At 37.3% G+C, this 24,635-nt stretch overlaps 2 protein-coding genes and 1 long non-coding RNA gene across 4 annotated transcripts in view; 2 read left to right on the top strand and 1 right to left on the bottom strand.

Moving 5' to 3' along the window:
* SLC9B1 (solute carrier family 9 member B1) overlaps positions 1-4,407 on the top strand; it is a 131,644-nt gene extending 127,237 nt beyond the window's left edge. For both annotated transcript variants that reach the window (XR_010409487.1, XR_010409486.1), the window contains exon 17: positions 1-4,407. This exon is cut by the window's left edge. The gene's annotated coding sequence lies outside the window, so the exon portion shown is untranslated.
* The window catches only part of UBE2D3 (ubiquitin conjugating enzyme E2 D3), a 73,612-nt gene that overhangs the window by 18,539 nt on the left and 30,438 nt on the right, over positions 1-24,635 (top strand). The window lies entirely within an intron of this gene.
* Positions 1-24,635, bottom strand: part of LOC135363627 (uncharacterized) — a 33,786-nt gene that overhangs the window by 6,971 nt on the left and 2,180 nt on the right. Inside the window, exon 3 of the long non-coding RNA XR_010409488.1 lies at positions 1-24,635. This exon is cut by the window's left edge and continues 6,971 nt beyond it. This is a non-coding gene — a long non-coding RNA (uncharacterized LOC135363627).

Genomic DNA, 24,635 nt, shown 5'->3' with positions numbered 1-24,635 from the left:
GACCCTGGGATTGACGTGAGCCGGAGGCAGCCACTTAACCGACTGAGCCCCCCAGGCACCCCTTGGTCTTGTTAATTCACAAAAGGATCTGCAGTGAGTTGGCAATACTGGGGTGTGAGTGCTCACTATACAACACCATCACTCATTAGTGGCCCTGAAACACAACAGTAAAGGGAAATCCTTTCATTGAGAAGAACTTTATAAGACAATGGCCTGAGGTAAGGGTAAACACTGGTTCATTGTTAGTGGCTTATGAGTTGACGGGCTGGACAAGAACTTAGAACAAACTGGAAAACTGATTCAGTTTACGGGGCCGACCAGGAGACAATAACCTGCAAATTTAGGATGCTGACCTACAGAATAAAGTATATGCTTAACCCCAGTAATCAGTATATAGTGCCATCTTTCCCAGAAAGTACACATAGTGGAGATGAGCCTGGCCCCTCTATTTTATACATGTCTAATTTTTTAAAAAATACTGGCCGCATGTTTTCTGAATTTGGTGAAAAGCATGACATTACAGATCCACACAGCTTAGTGAAGCACAAGTAGGAAAATTACAGTGAAAATCACACCAATGCATGTTATAGTCAAACTAATAAAAGACAAACATCTTAAAAGCATTCAGAGAAAGTACACATTACACACAAGAAGGCTATTATATGCATTTATTATAAAGTTTTTTAATTGAAGCATAACACAAGTATAGAAAAGTACACAAATATAATTATTTAGCATGACTTACCACAAAGTGAAGATAACTATGTGATCAGCACCCACTTCATTAGCTTCCACACTAATATGTCCCACATTTAATGAATATACCACATTTACCCATTCTGTTGATAGCCGCTGGAGATATTTCCATTCGGGGCTATTATAAGGACTGCTACTATGAACATTCTTGTGTACATCTTTTGGTGTACACATGTATGCATTTTTGTTGGGTTCTCTATTATACCTAATAACCCATTTGAAGAATTTTTGGTCCCTGAAACTTTGGACTTAGTGGTTTTGGAGGTCTTAGTATTGAAGAGAGGAATGTTTCCTAGGAAATCTTCCTAGGAAAATGGTTTCAGTGAATTGGAAATGGACACTGCTTACCGGCAGGTTTGGGCTTTTTCTGTCACTAACCAACAAAGAAGGGGATCACTCTACTGGCAGGGTGAGGAATCCCTTTTATCTTTTTTTTTTTTTTTTTTTTTAAGATTTATTTATTAGAGCGGAGGGCGGGGGGGGGGGGGGAGAGAGAAACCTAAGCAGACTCCACGCTGAGCATGGAGCCCAAATTGGGGCTAGATCCCACAATCCTGAGATCACAACCTGAGCCAAAACCAAGAGTCGGATGCTTAACTGACTGCAACACCTAGGTGCCCTGGGATCCCTTTTAACGGGGAAATTGCATCACTGCTATACAGTGGAATAAATAGGACTATATATGGAATGTAAGAGTATTCTCTGAAATTGTTTGTATTCTCAGCCAGTAGTCCAATAAAAAACTAGGGTAACCCAAAAAGGACTTCCACTGGGACTAGTAAGAATGAATGTTGGAGGGTGCCTGGGTGGCTCAGTTGGTTAAGCGACTGCCTTCAGCTCAGGTCATGATCTCAGGGTCCTGGGATCAAGCCCCGCATCGGGCTCCCTGCTCGGCGGGAAGCCTACTTCTCCTCTCCCACTTCCCCTGCTTGTGTTCCCTCTCTCGCTGTCTCTGTCAAAAAAAAAAAAAAATCTTTAAAAAAAAAAAAAGAATGAACGTTGGAGCACCCCACCTGGTAAAAAATCCTATCAGGGTGTACCTGGGTGGCTCAGTCTGTTAAGCATCTGACTCTTGATTTCAGCTCAGGTCATGATCTCAGGGTCGTGAGATCGAGTCCTGCCTCAGGCTCCACGCTCAGCATGAAGTCAGCTTAGGATACTCTCTCCCCCTCTCCCTCTGCTCTTCTCTCCACTCTCTCTCCCTTTGCTCCTCCTCCTTCTCTCTCAAATAAATAAAATCTTAAAAAAGAAAAAAAATCCCATTCAGGTGAGGTACAAGCAAAAAGTGAGAGAAACTAAGAATGGATAGTGAAAGAGAACTATGTTTATGAATCCAGGCCTCATGACCAGCTTAAAAAGCAGTTTTATGAGACTGTTTTGGAACTTGTTTCTTTTCTCCCATACCATATATGAAGACTTCTGGGGTGGCTGATGTTTATGGTTTCAGGACTGAATGACACCACCCCATGATTTGTAGCTGATGGGAGGAGATTGCATAGTGGTAAAGAATGAGGTAAGCATATTTATTCCCTTTGGCTCCCTCCAGTAGAGGCTACCTGGAACTGGATGTATACCTCGACCTTAGGTCAGTGCCTCTCTCAAAGTGAACTCTTCACAATTCTCTCTCCTTCCTGGTTCTGATTTTTTCCTCTTCTCTTAAGAGTCTATCCTTGTAATTCTCTTATACCCTACACACACATATTTGTAATTAGTCCCTTTGTAAGTAAACTTTTAAATGATCCTGAGTGTATCATTTGTTTCCTGTTAGGACTCTTGGACACATGAACTTTTTTTTTTCTATGACCAACATGGGGCTTGAACTCATGACCCTGAAATCAAGAGTCCCGTGCTCTACCAACTAAGCCGGCCAGGCGCCTGTGAACTTTTTATCTCTTGTATTGCTTCTTGCTTAAAATCTACTTGGATTTAGCATAATCACACCATCTTTGTTAGTTTTTGCATGATACACATCTTTTTACTTTAAGCTTTTCTGCATTCCATTTAAGATTTGTCTCTTGAAACACGTTAAAAGTATACCTTTATAAGTCCAAGACAGTCTTTGTCTTTGAATTGGGATAATCAGTTTGCATTTAATGTAATTACTGATAGATTGGCTTTAAAGCTGCCATCCAGCTGTTTTTGTCTCACCTGTTCTTCATTCTTTTTTCTCTACTTTCTTGGGGATTTTTCAAGTTTTGTTTTTTTAATTTCATTGTTTCCTTTTGTTTAGCTTTTTGGTTTTATGTTCTTTTAATATTCTTAATTCCTGTGGAAATTAGAACGTACATCCTTGATTTTTAAAAGCCTAGGATATATTAGTATTTTATCCACTTCCTGGACAATGGGAACAGCTTGGACCACTTTAAGTCTGTTTACCTTCTCCTCAGTTACCGTGTTGTTACGTTTTTAAATCTGTATGTTTTTAACATCACAATATATTAGCATTGTTTTGTAAAGTTACTATTTATTGAGATTTACCTATATATTTTTCCTTCTCATTGCTCATCTCTTCCATAATCTGAGAGCATCCATCTGAGATCATTTCTCTGCCCAAGGTCCACTCTTTCTTATAAGGCAAAAATGCTGGTGACAAATTCTGTTTCTGTTTGTTTGAAAATGTCTTTATTTTGCCTCAATATTTGAAAGTTATATTGTTTGAACGTAAATTCTAAGTTGATATTTTCCTTTGGTACTCTAAAGATAGCTCATTTTGGTTGCAAAGCAGTGGTCTTACTGTCATTCATTTGATAATTTGTCTTTTTCCTCTGGATGCTTAAAATTTTTCTCTTTGGTTTTCAGCAGTTTTACTATGATGTGCTTAGCTGTGGTTTTTGCCTTTTTCTAGTTTACAGTGTTTCTTGAATCCAAGGCATGATGCCTTTTACTTACTTTAGACATCTCTTCAGTATCACTTTGTTATATTTTCTCATTCCTCTCCTTTTCGGTCTTAATTATAACTATATTAAACTTCTTTTTTATTCTATACCATAAGTCTCTTCCACTTTTTAAAAAATTTTTTCCATATTTTCATCCTTTTGTTTCTGTAAATCTGAATATTTTCTTCTGAACTTCATCCAGTTCCCTCATTTTGTCTTTAGCTCTGTATAATTGGCTATTAAGTCCATCCACTGGGTTTTTAATGTTAGCAATCTTTGAACAATAGAATTTCCATTTGTGTTTTCATTCTCTACACACATTCTTATTCTTAGATTATAAGTTCCTGAGCATTTTAAACAGCATTTTAAAGTCTTTGTTTCATAATCCCCGTTGGGTTTGTTTCTATGATCTGTTGCTTCTCTGCTTTTGTCGTACCTTCTCATATACCTGATTATTTTTTCTGTGTGCTGGATATTATATATAAAAGATTGCAGAAGTATTTTGAAGCTCTTGATAGCAGTACTTTCCTCTAGAGAGGATTTCTTTTGCTTCCGTTAGGCAGCTCAACTGGGGCTTTTAGCAGACTCAGATCACTACAGTCCAGTTAGGGCCAGATAGGATTCAATCCCTGCCAGTTCTGATCTATTTTCAGTTCACTTTGACTGCTAGGGTACAGCCCTTCAGGATCTCAAATGAAAGGCTGAGATGTTTATCTCTTCCTTGGTGAGCCCTCAACTCCAGTTTTTCAACCTCCCTGCCCCCTTTCCTAGGCCCGTGAGCTTGCAAAAATCTGTTTACCTTCTCAGTTGTTTTTGGAAAAGACCGATGCGTCCAGCAGAAAGGAGGCCCCAGATATTCAAGCATCTCTCCAACATGTCTCCCTCTCCTAGATCTTGGTCCTGCAATCTTCACCAGTTTGGCAGCTTTTCAGTGCCTTTAAAGAAATGTGTTTTTCTTTTTCTTGGTTCACTCTTCTAGTTGTTCTCAGCTAAAGCATGATCAAAACCCACATAGTTCTTCATTACCAGAAGTGGAACTGCAGACGACTCATTTTTAAAAAGTTTTTCTTATTTTTTAAATAATCTCTACACCCAATGTGGGGCTTGAACTCAGAACCCCAAGATCAAGAGTTTTATGCTCTACCAACTGAGCCAGCCAGGTGCCTCAAAGACTCATTTTTTTTTTTTAAGATTTTATTTATTTGACAGAGAGATAGAAAGCACAATTAGGCAGAGCGACAGGCAGAGGGAGAGGGAGAAGCTGAGCAGGGAGCCCTGGGATCACAACCCGAGCTGAAGGCTGCCACCCAACTGAGCCACCCAGGTGCCCCCTGAAGACTCATTTTTAATGTCAAGAATTTTACTGGATACCCCTGCCTCTCTTATCAAAATCCACAAGGTAGTAGTTGTACATGTTTAGCATATAAACTATAAATATGTAATAAACATAATAGTGTGTGTGTATATACACACACACACACACATTATTTATGTCCAGGTCCCTGCAATAACTGTTACTCAGGGATTTGTAACTCAAGGAAGGGAAACACTGCTAGAAGCAAAGGCATAGTCTCAGGAAAGTTATGATATATTTGAAAGATATTTTTAAATTTATTTATTAGAGAACACAAGCTGGAGGGTGGGGCCGAGGGGGAGGGAGAAGCAGACTCCCTGATGAGTGGAGAGCCCGACGTGGGGCTTGACCCCAGGACCTGGAGATAATACCTGAGCCAAGGGTGGACACTTAACCAGTTGAGCCAGCCAGGCACCCCACAATATTTGAAGGAACATGAGGAGCCCAGTTTGATTAGAGATTTCACATATAAAAGCAGAGATAAAGTTCTGATTTGTATTCTCTATATAGGAAGCCATTGGAAATTTCTTCATTGTGGTGTCTTTTAATAAAAGCTGTGTTTAATCTGATAGTGACATGCAAAATAGACTGAAGAAGTAGGAACAGAGGCAGAGACCTCCACTGGTAATCTATAGTAATGGACCAAATAGGAGTTGTTGATGACAGGCATCATAGTGTAATGAAAACAATGCTGACATTAGAATCACAGGACTTGTAATTACTGGTCCTGTCAACTTGGGCAAGTCATTTAACCTGTCTGATTCTGCTTATTTACATGCCCATCACTGTGGAGGCCTTTAGTAGAATGATGAAATGCTAATAACTTTTGCTTAACTCACAGAGTGGTTATACAAATATAATGACAAGAATCTTTTTTAAATGTATGTTATAAAATTTAAGGTGTAATATGCATTTGAAGATCCAAAGATGTAAAAATGGAGACTGGTAAGGAATGAGAAGGGTGAAAGAAAAAAATGAATCCTGGTGACTAGAAAATAGAGTCCCACTTAAATCAGTCAGGAGAGGAACTGATTTAGGAGATCAGGACAAAGGTTAGGGAGAAAACAGTGATTTATTTCATTGTAATTGTGGAAGTGTTCAGCAGGCAGTTCTCTATTACATCTATTAGTTCCATATATTCTTATTTTCATGTGAGATGATTCAATCTCCTTTATAAAATTTTAAGTTTTGAGAGAGAAAGAAGTTACCTCCTTGGGGATATATATTTCCTCATTTTTACTTTAAAAAATAAAGCCTGTACCTGCTGATTTGATGAAAGTTCCATCTATTTTGTCCATTAGTAAAGTGATTATATGGGCATTGACTGATTTAAGGATTATTTGTTCCCTCTAATTTAATACTAAACTGATATTCTTCAGTACGCATCACTCTAAACAGTTACCACTATTAGTACTTTAGGGTACTAGTATCTTACTAAAAATCAGGCAAACATCTTAACTTCTATTTGAATTTCATGTGAGACATAAGTGTCTTACTGAAAGTCATATGCATGATGATCAGGGCATGTGGATGGCTCAGTCAGTTAAGCCTCCAACTCTTGGTTTCGTCTCAGGTCATGATCTCAGGGTCATGAGATCGAGCCCCACGTCAGGCTCTGTGCTCAGGGGGGAGTCTCCTTGGGATTCCCTCTCCTTCTGCCCCCCCCCCCCACATGTACTCTCTCTCTCTCAAATCTTTAAAAAAAAGGTTCATGGTATATGTTTCTTTTATATTTTAAATGTATATGCCTTTTTAATTTAGACTATGAACTTTAAGATGGTTTGTTTTCCTTTTAAAATGCTTAGTTTCTCCTAGTTGTTTTTAAAATTAAATCATAATGGACACTCAACCATAGCATTAGCTCTATCTTTTGCACTACGAACTTGTCCCCCATAGTTTGATTATCTCTGGACTGCTCTAGTATACTGCATCTGTAACTTTACATTTCTAATAATATCCAGCATCTTTAGTAAGTTTAGACTTAAAACAAAAATGCTTTGTCCACCTTTAGAAAGCTGATTGGGTGTTTAGACCAAACATTCCTCTTGTATCATCATTTGCTCCCTCTCATTTTAGTCTAGTTTCCTCTACTCTTACATGAATAGAAATTTGGTTATACAGAGCTGTTTGCCTTTCCTATTTTTTTGTCCATTACACTTTTTAATATTTAACAGCCCTTCTAGTTCTACTTCAAATAAAATACTTTGTATTTTTTACATGTCACCACAGAAATAATGTATTGGCATGCTCCCTTATCCAGTAGACTTTGGCATTCTCAACCTCAGGGTACTTGGAAATGAGAAAAAAAAAAAAAAACCTGAGCAGCAAGGAAAATAGGTTTTGTAAGCTTTATTCTGCAGCAAAAATATTGATCTGTTCTTGAATTGTTTCACAAAAGGGAGTTCTCCATGTGACTAAAGCTTCAATTATTCATCATGGAGAGTAAGTCAGTGCAGTTTGAAGGTCTTTGTCATTACTGGTGAGCTGGTAAATGTTTGACAACTCACCAGGAAAAAAAAAAAAGTTTTGATTGTGGTGTCTGCAAATCTGGGGGTGGTAAATACTCCCACTGGCTCGTTTCAAGCTACCACAGGACATCACAGAACACAGAACTGGAAGGAGATGTGTAATTATCAAACTATAATACGGGATTTCTACTATATGGATATGATAGACATAACCACAAAAACATGGAAAATAGTAAAAATGAGGGAGTGAATTTTGAGTTTTACTGAGACTGATACATTGAATTTTAACATAATTGTCAGCTTATATAATTTTTTTTTAAAGATTTTTTATTTATTTATCTGAGAGAGAGAATGGGAGACAGCATGAGAGGGGGAGGATCAGAGGGAGAAGCAGACTCCCTGCTGAGCAGGGAGTCCGATGCGGGACTCGATCCCGGGACTCCAAGATCATGACCTGAGCCAAAGGCAGTTGCTTAACCAACTGAGCCACCCAGGCGCCCCTATAATTAATTTTTAATAACGGCTGTGTTTAATAGCCTGCAGAATTTCTAAAAATTTTTAAATTGGCACTCATAAGGCAGCTTAAGCCAACTCTAGCATACTACTGTCTGCACACTTAGTTTTGGAAGTGACTTAGGCACCAGCCAATATGAGTTGAGTCCTTCATGCCTTTTTCATATTCCTCCATGTATATGTTACCTTGTTATGACTTTTTAAAATTTTTCTAAGGCTGGTGTAAATGCTTAATTTGTATCACCTGTAAATAAATACAAACAAAAGGAACTCGATAAACAATGGGAAAAATATAGAGACCTTTCTTCAAGGAAGAAATATAGATGGTAAAGCAGTACATGAAAACATGTTGAACATCTTTAGTCACTAGGTAAATGCAAATTAAAATGACAATGAGATATACCACTACATACCTATTAGCATGGCTGATTGAAAAGACTAGTCATAACAAGTCAGGAGGAATTGGAATTCTCATACACAGCTGGGGAGAATGTAAAATAGTACAACCACTTGGAAAACAGCTTGGCAGTTTCTTAAAATGTTAAACATATACTTATCAAATGATCCAACTATTCCACTCCTAGCTATTTACCTAAAAGAAATGAAAACCTATGTCCATACAAACACTCGTACAAGAGTATTTGTTACAGAGGCGCCTGGGTGGCTTAGTTGGTTGGGCGTCTGCCTTCGGCTCAGGTCATGATCCCAGGGCCCTGGGATCGAGCCCCGTGTCAGGCTCCCTGCTCAGCGGGAAGCCTGCTTCTCCCTCCCTCTGCCACTCCTCCTTGCTTGTGCTCTCTCACTCTCTGCCAAATAAATAAATAGGGTTTTTAAAAAAAGGGAGTATTTGTTACAGACAAAAAGTGGAAACAACCAGAATGTCCACTGATGGGTAAATGGATATGGAAATTGTGGCATACCCATACAAAGACTACTACTCAATAAAAAAGTAATGAATTATTGAGTGACACAACATAGGCAAATCTCAAAATAATTACGCTGAGTAAAAAAAGTCAGAGGGCATACTGTTTGATTCTATTTAAAATTGTAGAAAATGCAAATTAGTCTATAGGACAGAAAACGGATCAATAGCTTCCTGTGGATAAAGGGGAGAGGGGTTAGGGGAACAACAGAAAGGGTTTACAAAGAAGTACACAGACACTTGTAGTGATGCATATGTTTATTATCTTGATTTTGGTGATTGTTTCATGGGTATATACATGTAAATTACCAAACTGTACACTTTAAATACATGCAATGTATTGTATGTCAGTTGTACTTCAATAAAGCCATAAAAAATTTTTTTAAACTGTGGTTTGACCAATGGAGATGTGGAAAAAGCAACTGCTTTGTTCTGGACCACATATTTCCATCTTTCAGAGTAAAACTGTGTAGGTTCTTTGGGCAGCCCTAGCACATTGCTGGTTTATACTGAGATGTCAAGCAACTGAAATTCTCATGTCTTTATCACATATCTGTTGTTAGCCCAGATTCTCTTCATCTGAGTACCTATCTTTATACTTATCTCTAATATATTTCATATTATTTGTTCCTCACATGACTATAATGATGAGGCTTTGGTATTAATATTCATTAAACCATCAGTTTTTCAGACTCCATTCAGTGAACACTAGGGATACTCACAGAACCATCTGAGGTATCCTGAGTGGGTATGGGATTGGAGATAGAGGGAGGTGATAAAGATTCTGAATGGGCAAGGCTTCGGCCTCCAACTCAGGCAGTTTGTTTTGTAGACTTAAGGACTCTTGGAAAAAAAGTATGAAAATAGATCATCTAAGTTTTCCACAAGCCCACGCTCAGAAGCTAATGCATAGTAGTTGCTCAATAAATATCTGCTGAATGAATCTTAATTAAATTTAAAATGCCACTCTCACTTCTTTCTGTACTCCCTCTCATGTGGCATATAAACTTTTATTCTGCCATTTGGGTTTCTTGGGATGGGAGTATTAATTTTTGAGAAGTGCGGTTGATTTTACACTACAAAAGGTACCAATTGCAAGGAAGATGGAAGAGTAGAAGGATCCTGAGCTCACCTCCCTCAAGGGACACACCAAGGCTGCAACTACATTTAATGCAAGTCACTCTGAAAACAACCTGAAGACTAGCAGAACAGCTTTTCCACAGCTAGAGATAATAAAGAAAAAGCCACATTCAGAAGGGTAGAAGGGGCAGAGACTCAGTCAGGAACCAAACCCCTGGTACAGCAACCCACAAGCAGGAGGGATATCACAGGAATGGAGGTCCTCTCTAAGAAGCAAGGGGAATCAAGGCCCACATCAGGCGCCTCTGGCTCGGCACCTGCACAAAGAAAAGAAACCCCCATAAAATCTGCCTCTGAAAATCAGCGGGGCTTACCTTAACTCCAAGAGAGCCAAAAGGCTATAAGAAACCAAGACTCCACTCAAAGGGTCAGAGCACTGTATCACTTGGTCTGAGATCCAACACAGAGGCAGCAGTTTGAAAAGCACCTGGGTTATACATGAAGGAAATTTACTAATTTTAGGGTATGTGCTGAAGGGTCAGGGAAATGCTTGTGGGCACCATTTTTCTTGCTTCTTTCAGCTTAGCTGGCCAGATGGTTGTGGGAGCCAATTCTGACACTCTCCATCTGTCCTGATAACACCACTTGCCCTACCCCAGCATTCCCCTGTAAACCTGTCTAGCCCATTCAGCACCACACCTGGCAAAGACCCTGTTTTGTTTTGCTTTTAAGATTTTATTGGGCTAATCTCTACACCCAATATGAGGCTGAAACTCACAACCCCAAGATCAAGAGTCACATGCTCCACCAACTGAGCCAGCCAGGTGCCTCAGCAGCCTCAATTTTAACCAGTGTTTCCCCAAAGCAACTTTCACCCCACCACACATGGTGGGCAGCCCCAGCCCAGGGCAGTGCACCTCCAGAGCAACTCCTGCCCCAGGGAGGGGGGTGGTGCTAGCCTCACCCACCAGCATGCCCACAGCAGTTGTAGCTAAGACTCTTAGCCAGCTACACTGGGAGCTAAACCCATCCACCAGCACACCCACTACAGCCAGATCTCTTAGCTGCACAGGGGTCCAGCCCTGCCCACCAGTATGCCCACAGTAGTCATGGCTAATCACTGCAGCTACCTAGGCTGGAGGCCAGATCTGCCCACCAGTATGCCTGCAGCAATCATGCCCAGTCACAACAGGAAGGTGCATGCAGCCCAGACAGGAGATACCGTTGGAAGTACCTGGTTCTGGTGACCACAGAGGACTGTGATACTGGGCCCCATGGGACACCTTCTACATAAGGCCGTTACTTTCAACATCAGGAGACCTGACCTACCCATATACAGAAACAATACAGAGTCAGACAAAATCAGGAGACAGAAGAGTATGTTCCAAACAAAAGAACAAGACAAAACCTCAGAAAGAGAACTATGAAAGAGATAAGGAATCTATCTGATAAAGAGTACAAGGTAACGGTCATTAAGATGTTAACCAGATTTGAGAGAAGCATACGAGCTCAGTGAGAACTTCAACAAAGAGAGAGAAAATATAAAAAAGAATCAGAGCTGAAGAATACAATAGCTGAAATGAAAAATACACTAGAGAGAATCAATAGGAAATTAGAGAATGCAGAAGAATGGAGCAGTGATCTGGAAGACAGGGTAATGGAAAGCACCCAAGCCTAATAGTAAAAACAAAAGAAAATTAAAAAACAAATAATAAGGATAGGTTAAGGGACTTCTGGGACAACATCAAGCATACTAACACTCATATTATAGGGTCCCAGAAGGAGAAGAGAAAAGGGCAGAAAACTTATTTGAGAAAATAGCTAAAAACCTCCGTAAGTTATTTAAGGGGATGAAAACAGACATCCTGGTCTAGGCTACACAGAGAGCCCCAAATAAGTGAGCCCAAGGCAGTCCACACCAAGATATATAATAATTAAAATGTCCAAAATTAAAGATAAAGAATCTTAAAAGCAGCAAGAGCAAATAGTTACATACAAGGGAAACACCATAAGGCTATCACCTAATTTGTCAGCAGGAAGTTTACAAGCCAGAAGAGAGTGGCATGATCTATTCAAAGTGCTCAAAGGAAAAAATCTACAACCAAGAATACTGGGCAAGGTTATCATTCAGAATTGAAGGAGAGATAAAAAGTTTCCCAGATAAACAAAGTTCAGCACTGTTAAACCAGCCTTACAAGAAATATTAAAGGGAAGTCCATAAGCAAAAATGGAAAGGCCATAACTAGAAGAAAACTTTATAAAAGGAAAAAATTCCACCTATAAAAGCAAGCACATGGTAATGATAGTAGATCAATTAATTATAAAGAAAGAGCTGGTTCTTTGAAAAAACAAAATTGATAAACCTTTAGCCAGACTCATCAACAAAAGAAGAGAAAGAATTGAGCTTGGATGGCTCAGTGGGTTAAGTGTCCAACTCTTGATTTTGACTCAGGTCATGATCTCAGGGTTGTGAGATTGAGCTCCACATCAGGCTCTGTGCTAGGTGTGGAGCCTGCTTAAGATTCTCTTTCTCCCTTTCCTTCTGCCCTTCCCCCCTCCCTCTAAAAAAATACCAGAAACAAAGGAGGAGATGTTACAACTGACACAGAAATACAAAGGAATATGAGATTTGGACAACCTAGAAGAAATAGATAAATTCCTAGAAACATACAAAATCTGGAGACTGAATCAGGAAGAATTAGATCTGAACAGACTGATTACTAGTACCAAAATGGAATCAGTAATCAAAAAACTCCCAACAGGGCGCCTGGGTGGCTCAGTTGGTTAAGCAACTGCCTTCGGCTCAGGTCATGATCCTGGAGTCCCTGGATCGGGTCCTGCATCGGGCTTCCTGCTCGGCAGGGAGTCTGCTTCGTCCTCTGACCCTATCCCCTCTCAGGTGTTCTCTCTCTGTCATTCTCTCTCTCTCAAATAAATAAATAAAATCTTTAAAAAAAAAAAAAAAACAACTCCCAACAAACAAAAGTATAGGACCAGACAGGTTCAGAGGTGAATTCTACCAAACATTTAGAGAACTGATACCTATCCTTCTCAAACTATTCCAAAAAATAGATGAGGAAGGAATGCTTCCAAATTTATTCTGTGAAGCCAGGATTATCCTGATATCAAAACCAAAGACACTGCAAAAAAAGAAAATTATATACCAATATCCCTGATGAAAGGAGATGCAAAAATCCTCAACAAAATTCAGCAAACCAAATTCAACAATATGTTAAAAGGATCATTCACCACAATCAAATGGGATTTATTTTGGCGATGCAAGGATAATTCAACACCTTCAAATCAACCAATGTGATACACTACATTAACAAAATGAAGGATAACAATCATATGATCATCTCCAAAAATGCAGAAAAAGCCCTGCACAAAACTCAACAACTGTTCATTATAAAACCTCTCTACAAAGTGGGTTTAGAAAGAATGTACTTCAACATAATAAAGGCCATATAGGACAAATCCACAGCTAACATCATACTCAGCAGTGAAAAGCTAAAAGCATTCCTCTAAAATCAGGAACAAGACAAGGATGTCCACTCACCACATTTATTCAACACAGTACTAGAAGTCTTAGCCACAGCAATCAGACAAGAAAAAGAAATAAAAGGCATCCCAATTGGTAAAGAAGAAGTAAAACTTTCACTATTTGCAGGTGACATGATACCATATATGGGAAACCCTAAAGACTCCACCAAAAAACTATTAGAACCAATGAATGGATTCAGTAAATTTTCTAAATAAAGAACCAATATACAGAAATCTGTTGCATTTCTATACACTAAGAACAAACTACAAGAAAGAGAAATTAAGAAAACAATCCCATTGACAACTGCATCAAAAAAGAATTACCTAGGAATAAATGTAACCAAGGAGGCAAAAGAACTGTACCCTACAAACTATAAGACATCAGGAAAGAAACTGGAGACGACACAAATGAAAGATGTTCTGTGATCATGGATTGGAAGAATATTGTTAAAACTTCCATACTACCCAAAGCAACCTACAGATTCAATGCGATCCCTATCAAAATACCATTAGTACTGTTAACAGAACTAGAACAAATAATTCTTAAATTTGAGTGTAATGACAAAAGACCTCAAATAGCCAAAGCAATTCTGAGAAAGAACAAAGCTGGAAGTATTGACAATCCAGATTTCAAACTGTACTACAAAGATATAGTAATCAAAATAGTATGGTACTGGCACAAAAACACAGAAATCAATAGAGCAGAATAGAGAGCCCAGAAATAAATCCACAGTTACATGGTCAATTATCTACAACAAAGAAGGCAAAAATACACATTGGGGAAAAAACAGTCTCCTCAGTAAATGGTGTTGAGAAAACTGGATAGCTAAATGCAAAAGAATGCAACTAAGACCACTTTCTTACATTATACAAATAAATGCAAAATGGATTAAAGACCTAAATGTAAGACCTGAAATCACAAAACTCCTAAAAGAAACCATAGGCAGTAAACTCTTGGACTTAAGCAATATTTTTCTGGATATGTCTCCTCAGGCAAGGGAAACAAAAGCAAAAATAAACAATTTGTACTACATCAAACTAAAAAGCTTTTGTAGAGCAAAGGAAACCACCAACACAACAAAAAGGCAACCTACAGAATGGGAGAAGACATTTACAAATGACATATGTGCTAAGGGGCTAATATCCAAAATATACTTAAAAAACTCATACAACTTAAGATTTTATTTATTTATTTGACAGAGAGAGCCACAGCGTGAGAGGGAACACAAGCAGGGGGAGTGGGAGAGGGAGTAGCAGGCTTCCTGCAGAGCAGGGAGCCCGATGCGGGGCTCTATCCCAGGACCCTGGGATCATGACCTGAGCCAAAGGCAGACGCTTAACAACTGAGCCACCCAGGTGCCCCGATAATAATACAATTTAAAAATAGAGGACCTGAATAGACATTTTTCCAAAGAAGACATACAGATGGCCAACAGACACATGAAAAGATGCTCAACATCAATAATCATCAGGGAAATGCAAATTTAAAACCACAATGAGCTATTACTTCAAAGTGGTCAGAATGGCTAGTATCAAAAGACAAGAAATAATAAGCATTGACAAAGATGTGGAAAAAAGGTAACCCTCATGCTTTCTTGGTGGAAATGTAAACTGGTGTAACAACTATGGAAAACAGTATGGAGATTTCTCCAAAAATTAAAAACAGAAATACCGTATGACTCAGTAATTCCACTTCTGGGTATTTACCCAAGAAAATGAAAACACTAATTTGAAAAGATTATGCAACCCTTTATTTATTGTAGCATTATTTACAAGAGCCAAGATACAGAAGCAACCTGAGCGTTCCTCAACAGATGAATAGATAAAGCACTCCTTCCAATTAATTAAGTTGAAAAAATTGAGTATTAATGGTCAACTTTCTGCCTCTTACTTAAAATTATCTTCATTTTTACCCATTCTAATCTTATTCCTTCTACTGTCTGTTTCCCCATTGTTCAAAATCAAATACTCTTATTTTTGACCTACAGTCACATCTTGTGAGGAAAATGACTCCATCTATTCATCTCTGTTCTGTATCTCATCTCTCTCACAATTTCCTCTAGACTATAAATATACTCAATCTCTCCCATTCTAAAAAAAAATAATAATAACCCTCCTTTGACCCTGAATTACTCTAAGCTAATTCCCTATCTTCTAACTTCCTATCATGACCAAGCTCTGCATTTTTTCACTTTCCATTCACTCCCCAATGTGCTTAAATTTAAATTCTGTCAACACTATCTCAATAAAATTCTGACTCATCAGTGACAAAATTTAGTTGACAAGTTTCTAATCCTTAGTATATTTAAATTTCTATACCATTTCACACTTGATATTTTGAGGAGGTAGTCAAATATATTTTGAATGAATAAAATGAGAACTGATGGAAGGAAAAAAGTTGCTCTTAAACTCAAGAGTACCCAAAGAATTATAAATAGCTGTGGTAGCCAGAATAATGTCTCCCCTTGATCTTCCACCCCCACCGAAGATGTCTGTATCTCAGTCCCTGGAACCCATGAATATATTATGTTACATAGCAAGGGGGAATTAAGATTGTGGATGGAATTAAGGTAGCTAATCCTCTGGCCTTCACATGGGTAGATTTTCCTGGATTATCCATGCGGGCCCAATATAATCACAAAGATCCTTATAAATGAAAGGAGGCCGGCAAGTGTGTCAGAGTGACGTGATATGAGAAAGATTCAACCAGCCATTTCTGGCTTTGAAGATGGAAGGGGATCATGAGCCACGGTGCTAGCAGCCTCTTAAAGCTGGAAAGGGCAAGAACAGAGATTCTGCCCCAAACCTCCAGAAAGGAACCAATCCTGCTTATACCTTGATTTTACACCAGTAGGACCCATTTCAGACTTCCGAGCTCCAAATATCTAAGATAACTGTTGTCTTAAGTCACTGAATTTATACTAATTTGTTATATCAAGAGTATTACAGAAACCATTTCTAATTTTCCTTTAAAGTACAGTTGAATCTTGTGATTTTTTTCTATTGAGTCTGATCTGTTGAGTGGGGGCTTGGAAGTGATGACAGGAAGGAAACCAGGATCAAATAAGAGTTCTTTGTATCACTGCAACTACTCTCTTGCTGACCTTCATACTACCAGGAGCTTGCTTATAATCATATATAAATACTAACATACTATCACCAGAAATTAAAACCCTTATGAAAACTTAACAGGGTACAGACTTGCTTTAGGAACAAAAGTATAAGGAAAAAAAGAATTGTATTCTTCTTCTGTATTCTGTGAGGTTGTATACTTGCCTAGTTAGCAGGATAGAAAAGAAAGCTTGTTGGTTTCTGTTAGGAAGCAACTGGTAATGGCAGGAGAGAGGAACATGGGTGAACCAATCTGGCACTAAAAAAGAAAAGAAGGGGGTCCCAGAGCCGACCTAAACCACAGAGTGACATCTAAGGTTAAATATACAGATTCCTTGGCCACCAATCTCCAACTTTCTAAAGCTTTTATCTGACCACCCAATATGATTTTACCCTCAGTCCAATTATTCCTGCTCTGCTTGAGTTCTTGCCCTAAGTTACAGGAAATAATAAATTCCTGTTACTTGAAGGTAGGAGAATTTCTCACTAACAAAACAGAAAGGTAGGATGCCTCATTCTGATGGGCAGAGCTCATTCCTGCTGTATCAACTGGAAATTCTAAGGAGTATTTTCTCATAGTAACATGAAACACAGAGAGGTTGGATTTAGAGAACAGCCCTTTGTGGGCTGACCTGGAGACAGAATTACTTTCCCAGTAGATACTATGTTTTTAGCTCCAGAATAGGAATGAACCTTAAAATGCACCTAAGCCCTTCCCCCCCACTTTACTTTAACTTTAGAGTCAAGTTACTTACCTGTCCTACCTGCCTACCATTTCTTGACTCTACTCAGAGTCACAAAGTCAAGACTCAACAAATATGACTTCAGGTATGTGACAAAAGGTTTTTTATAACCTCTACATCAGTGTTTCTCAAACTAGAATCTTTGAATTCTTTACCAGATTTTTTCCCATTTTGTGATTTATTTCATTAATCCCTAATACAATCATAGTCTAAATCACCATAATTGCCACCTATAACTAAATACTGCCATGTGATTCCAGAGCCTTGTGTTGTGTTTAGGTTTATGATCTTGTTGGTACTGTGTAACAGCACTCTCTTAGGCAAATGAGAAAAGAAATAGATAATAAACACTTCTTTCTGGCCATGTGAAAGCCAAATAACATCAGTGAAAGAATGAACAAAGGTCTCTTAAAGGTTTAGTAAAGAAAACTGGTCATCATATATGGAACACAACCAGTTAGTACAGACATTCCAAATTTAGAAGAACCTAAATTGTGGCAGTTAGTTCTGTATTTACGTTTCAAGAGGTAATTTGTAAAAAGTAAAAAAACTTAAGTAGCACGCAGGTTACACACAGATATTAATTTTATTAGTTTATATTTTTCTACATTTTATAAACTTTAGTTTTAAGGTTCTTCAAGAGGTGAGAGCATAAAGAGTTAATACCAAGTATTAGGTCTTAACCTATTTTTATTACAATGTTATAGCTTATTGGAATGTTTTTTTACACATGATTTTATTATAATATTCTAATAAAAATAACTGGAGGATCCTCAGAAAAATTTTTAACATAAACTCTACCCAGTAAATACACTAAACATACTATGGTCTTTAGTGCAAGTACTGCAACTATTCTAGGTCTTTCTCACAATCACATCTCAACTATTCAATAGCATCCCAAGTGGTCTCTTTGCTTCTAGTCTCCACTCTAACACACACTTCAGTTACATCTTCCATACTGCTATCACATAGTTATCTTCTTGTGATTAAAGTCTGGTCAAGACTTTATGTTAAAATTCAATTCTCCCATCCCATACCCTTCAGAATAAAATCTGAACTCATTACCATGGCATGTTAAGGCCCTCAATATATCCAGCCTTGTCTTTCAACTGTTTTGTCTCTTCTCATTCATTCTTTCCTCTGCCCTCCTCTACTCCCCAACTGCAATCCAAAGTACTTGCCAAACCTGTGGTTTCCAAAACTTACCAGGTCAAGTTCTCTAAGTCTTTGCGTTGTTCCCTCTGCCTAGGAAGCTTCCTCCTTTCCCCCGCCCCCCACCAGCTATGCCTTTCTTTCATTTCTTTAAAGACAGCTCTCTTCCATATAGAAACTTGCCCTGAGCACCCCCAGCTAAATTAAGTACCTTAATATTACTCTATGCATGCATTTATGTCATCACATTACTGTGATTGTCTGATCCTTAATGGTCTTCCCAATTAAAAGACTTTCTTAAAGGTGACATCTGGGTCTTTCATTTATGTATCTTCAGCATCTAGCTCAATGCCTTGCATATAAAAGGCATTCATTATATTTTTTTAGGAAGATGGGTGTAATTATATCAATAGGTCTCTATTACATTAACATTCTTCAGCCTAAACCTTCACTTAGGGAGAAACTTCCACTTGGCCTAGTTAGACGCAAATATCACTGACTGACAAACTGTATGAGTCTCTTTGATTCTGCCTCAACCTACATCAAAAGCAGTCCCATATTATAAATGGATGTTTTTAAAAGCCATAAATAAGGAGGCTTTTTTGGAAGGCAGAATGCACTATCATATGTGAACAATGTTATAGTGACTAAATTTCAAGTTAGCAAGTATAGAAATGGCAATCAAGTTGTGTAAAACTGAACCACCATAATGGTGGTAGCCTGAATTCTATGCTCAAGAGTAGATCTTCTAGTGCTTGAGCAAAGAGGGGGAAGAAAAAAATATCCTCCTTATTCCTTGTTTCCTTAAGAATAGTTTTGCCTTTGACATTTTTCTTCCCGCTTCTTCCTGCACACCTTTCCGTGTAGTCTCCGATGTCCTTACCTTTTGTCCCTAATTATAGCCCTATCCAAGCCAGGAGTAGGAATTAAGCCTTATCCCTAAAATGCTCCAGGGTAATCTCCTTCTCTCCATTATTGCAGAATAGAAAGAAGGAAAATAAGGAAAAGTTAAATTCACAAAAATCTGTGACTATCTAATTATATCTTAAATCTCAGGGGGTTTTGTTGAAAGTATTCTCGGAGAGCTGAATTTCAAGTATTGTAGCACCCAAGATTCTCCATTTTTGTACGGGTCTTTTTGTAAGGTGGAGAACCTGTATCATACTGTTCTCTTACCAAGTATATATAGGGTAAAGACCAATCTCATTATTAATCGTTAACTTTTAGGATTTAATATGTTTTGATGATGGGATATCTCTGAAACTGTCACATTTCTTCAACACCAAATAAGTCAAATTCGTTAAGGTTTTTTTAGATGTAGTGAAATGTTTCTTAGTTTCATTCTTTTAGTGCCGTGTGTTAAAATTACTGCTTTTGTGCAGTGAAAAAAATCAACAGGTACCAAATACTGTGTATCAAAAACTGGCACAGTGAGTTAGGCATCTGACTGTTGGTTTAGGCTCAGGTCATGATCTCAGGTCCTGAGGTTAAGCCCCACATGGGCTCTACAATCACCATGGAGTCTGCTTAAAACTCATTCTCCCTCTCCTCCTGCCCCTCCCCCCTTTATTAGAGCATATACACTCTAATAAATATTGAGAAAAAAAAAAGTCTCACATAGTGCCTCCATTTACTTAGATACTATATAGATCAGATCCTTCAGAACCACTATGTACAGCATTCCCATCACTCCTAACTTACAATTCTTTAATAAAAGAACTTATTAATTTACTAAAGAATTCTCACATAGATATATTTAAATAATCAAATCCAGTATTGGTAAAACAATGATCCATATCTGGTCTAAATCACAATATGTTTCCTTTGGACTTTTTTACATTGTTATTGAAGCAACAAAGATTATATCTATTGTTGGAAAGTAATATTAATTCAAAGTATTTATTTTTTAGTTAAGTACTGATAAAGTTAATTTGTATACTGGGATCCACAAAACTGAGGCCACCTCAGTGGCCAGGCCCGCATCACAAACCTAAACGTAAATCAGCCAGAGCTTATGGAAAACACCTGCTAGGGAAACCTAGCATACACCAATCACAATCCTTCAACTCAGCTTTAGCTAGGTTACCTTACCCTAAAACACAGGACCTGTTAGCCTTACAAGGAAATCCCTGGCCTCCTAGCCAATCCTACTGCTACCATCTTACTGCTTCTAATGCTCTGTACAACCCGCTCCTGTCCAAAATCCCCTGAAAAGAGTGTTCTACTGTTTGTTAGGTAGTATGCTCCCCCAATAGATGGATTGTTTCCCTTCAATAAAAGACATCAAACTTGTTACTACATTGTTTTTCTCATTTGACACTACCTAATCCTCAAAATCCTTATCTAGATGATTTATCCATGATTTTCAACCTAACTTGATTTCATTTGAAATTTTAAAGAAAAGTTTTTATCTGTTTAGACTATTTGTAATTGGATGTATTCTATTTCTGGCCATACTCTCAAACTTTTATTTTCAAGTGAAATACAGTGCTACTTAAAATTAATTTTAATCACTATGTTTTATTCATTAAATAAGATTGGTGAAAATACCCCCAAATTAAAAACTAACTAGGCGCCTGGGTGGCTCAGTCGTTAACCGTCTGCCTTCGGCTCAGGTCATGGTCCCAGGGTCCTGGGATCGAGCCCCGCATCGGGCTCCCTGCTCCGCAGGAAGCCTGCTTCTCCCTCTCCCACTCCCCCTGCTTGTGTTCTCTCTCGCGCTGTGTCTCTCTGTCTGTCAAATAAATAAACAAAATCTTTAAAAAAAAAAAAAAGCCTAACAGATAGCAAAGGCTTACTGTTGTATTAAAATCTAATCTGGATTAATTATACTGTTTGTATTGAAGGAAAACCTACTGCTGGCTGTAAATTTTTCATTTTACAAGGATGCCGCATCTCATTTATCATCAGTAATCTGAGAATGTTGAGATATTGAAAATAGTAATAAGCTTCAGGTTGATTTCATATTTGGTTCTAATTAACTTTTTTTTTTAAAACTCTGAGATAATTCACATACCATAAAATTCTTTCAAAGTGTGCAATTCAGGGGGTTTTAGTGTATCTGTAGAGTTCTGCAACCATCACCATTATCTCAATGTAGCACATTTCACCATCTCCCCCCAAAAGACCCCATACTCATTTAGCAATCACTTCCCATTCTCCCTGCCCCTATCCCTGGCAGCCAGTCATCTCCTTTCTGTCTCTATGGATTTGCCTATTCTAGCCATTTCCTATAAATGGAATGAAACATGTGGCCTTTGTGTCTGGGTTTTTTCACTTAGAATATTTTCAAGCTTCAAGATACATGTATCAGTATTTCATATTTTCTTATTAACTAATACTATTCCATCATATGGATATATCACATTTTATTTATCCATTTATCAGCTGATGGACATTTAGTTCTTTCCACTTTTTAGCTATTATGAATGTTACTCTGAACATTCATGTATACAGGTTTTTATGGGAAAATGCTCAAATTTATTTTTAGCTCAAACATTTGTGCATGGTTCATTATGTACCAAAAGCCATCTTAATGTAAGGTCAAAATGATGTTCTTAGCACAAATACAGTTCCCTAAACCACATTAACTTGTCTTGATCATAAAATGAGATTCTAAACTGGTAAAGTATAGAGAAGGAATAATATAACTTTTATGCAAACAATATGAAATACTGGTTGACCTGGGTTCTAAATTACCTATTCCAAGCAGCATATGTAAGCATAGATTCTGGACCACAGCATTTACAATTTAATTAAACTAATAAAATGGCATACAGTGTGTTAGAGCCAGTATCCTAGCAAGCCAGTATCCTTAGCAAGTTATAAAATTCCATGACAAAGTTACAAAGATCTGACAATACGGACTCCATAAACCTAAGTATACATATCAATCTATGTTAACTGTATTTATTCACAAGTACATTTTAATTAACCCCAGCACTAAGGTTTTTATAATTATGTGGCTTTGCTGATATGTTCACATAACATTAGGACTTTGACACATTTTCATTAGTTATTTATTACTTACTTCATTGCCACTTTTATACTAATCTTCTTGATTCTTTATATTTTTCTTGTGTTTTACATCAATTCACGCAAGATCTGATCTACCATAACTAGAAAGTTTTTGAGACTTCAATATTCACTAAGAAGGATTTTTTAAAACTCATCTTTTCAACATTTTTGTATCTGTATTAATTTTTGAATGTCAATGTTTTTTCATATATAAAATCTTTTTAGCCCTTTGTAAGACTGTAATATAAAAAACATGTCTTTCCTTTTTATCAGATAGAGACATTTCAACCACTGTAATTCAAATAGTCAAATTAATGAAAGTCAATTTTAACCTTATATGCAACTGTAAAGTGAGTCTAACACTAGATATGTAAATAGTGTTTTAAATTTTCAGCTAACCCTAGGCTGCCCTAAAGCATCAAATGCTTCTAGGTCATGTTCCTTTTAATTTTACCCCTAACAAAATTGAGTAAAATTGTTAAGTTTGCTAGTGTAACTACAAGCAAATAAATAGAAGGTGTAATCAACCAATAAATTCACTTCAGTGCCAAATAAAAAATTGGGATTACACAATCACTTGTCTCCAGGCATATATAATCTAGACTTTCATATATTAGCATTTATTTATATGTCATCATTTCTTGTATACAATCTTGACAGTGGTCAACATAAAAATATAGTGGCACCATTATAAAACAGGTTTAATTTCAGATGAGAAAGTATGTCTGTAGGGCAGGGAAAGGCATAAGTGGATTTTTCTAAGCAAAACTCCATTGCAACAAAAATCTCTGCAAAACAATTTTCCAGCCCCAAATGGTCACCCACTTACTTAAAGGTGGTGTTGGATCTTATAAGCAATATTGCTGCAAAGGAAGAATTTAAAAAATTCCTTTCAGTCACTGGGTGCAATTCTACTTGGAATACTAAGAAATGCATAATTGAGGCAGCAAATATATACTTGTTGCACTATTAGGCAAATTAATATTGGCTATTAGTCAAAGGACTAAAAAATAATCAAACAGCTTACTGGTTGAGTGTGAGCTTTGAGATCATACTGCCTAGGTTTAAATCCTTACTCTACCAGTTAATAATTTTCAGATCTTGAGTGTTTTATCTATGTAATGGAGATGTGATAAGATAATGAATTAAAAGACCCCACACATAGTACTTCAAATAATAATTATTAACACTTATTAAGAAATTTATACAATATTTTAATTTAATCTTTGGCTATTATTTTCATTTTGCAGTTCTTCCACCACATCTTATTTGCAAAGGCATGTAATAAATAAGAATGATATAGTAAAACATAAGTTACCAGAACGCTTGGGAAATGAGTCATCTGGATAGGAAAGTTTTCCATAGGGTATGATTATAGATATAGTTTAAAAAATAAATAAATAAAATCAACAAATTGGATACAACTATTTCCTAATACTGTTATGTACTTCCACGCATTCTTAATGAGAGTATACTGGTAGTAATTAAACTTTTTTTTAATGAATCACTATTGTTATGGATATAAATTATAACTGTATGTTAATATTTCACAATCCCCTCAAGGCTTACTAAGAGGAATAAGCCCACTAGACTTTACCTGAAATTTTTTATCATGAAGTTCATGGATAGAATCCAGGGAGTATGTGAACTTGGATGGGAGAAAAAAAAAATACATCTTTATTTTTACTAATCTCTAACTGAAATTTAGCATTTCCTTCAATTTTGAATGTAAGCAACAAACAGCTATACCTATGTCTGTATCACCACTAGGAATGAGATACTTTGTATCACATTATAACTATTGCTATGAATTTTATTTTATACATTTAGAAACATTCTTAGAAGAGTCCATGGCTTCACCAGACTGCCAAAGTAGTCTGTGGCACAAAAGTTAAAAACTCTGACCTCAAATTTGTCCCAGTCTGCTGTGCATTGTTAATTAAGAGCATTAACATGTTCCATTATACTTTTCATACTGAAGCTTGTTTAGATTAGGGTAATACAAATTGGCTTATCTCGGACTTTTCTTTATGGACCTCCTGGATATGGTGAGTTCCCTTTGGGTAGGGAGCGATGTTTCCTACCACTCTTGTATAACTT

The sequence above is a fragment of the Mirounga angustirostris genome, unplaced genomic scaffold (genome assembly GCF_029215605.1).
Source record: "Mirounga angustirostris isolate CCGP_5_RB_7025 unplaced genomic scaffold, mMirAng1.0.hap1 SCAF_2, whole genome shotgun sequence".
In the NCBI taxonomy this organism is placed as follows: Eukaryota; Metazoa; Chordata; class Mammalia; order Carnivora; family Phocidae; genus Mirounga; species Mirounga angustirostris.
The sequence above is the reverse complement of the archived record's forward strand: the minus strand, read 5'-3'. Positions and strand labels throughout refer to the sequence as shown.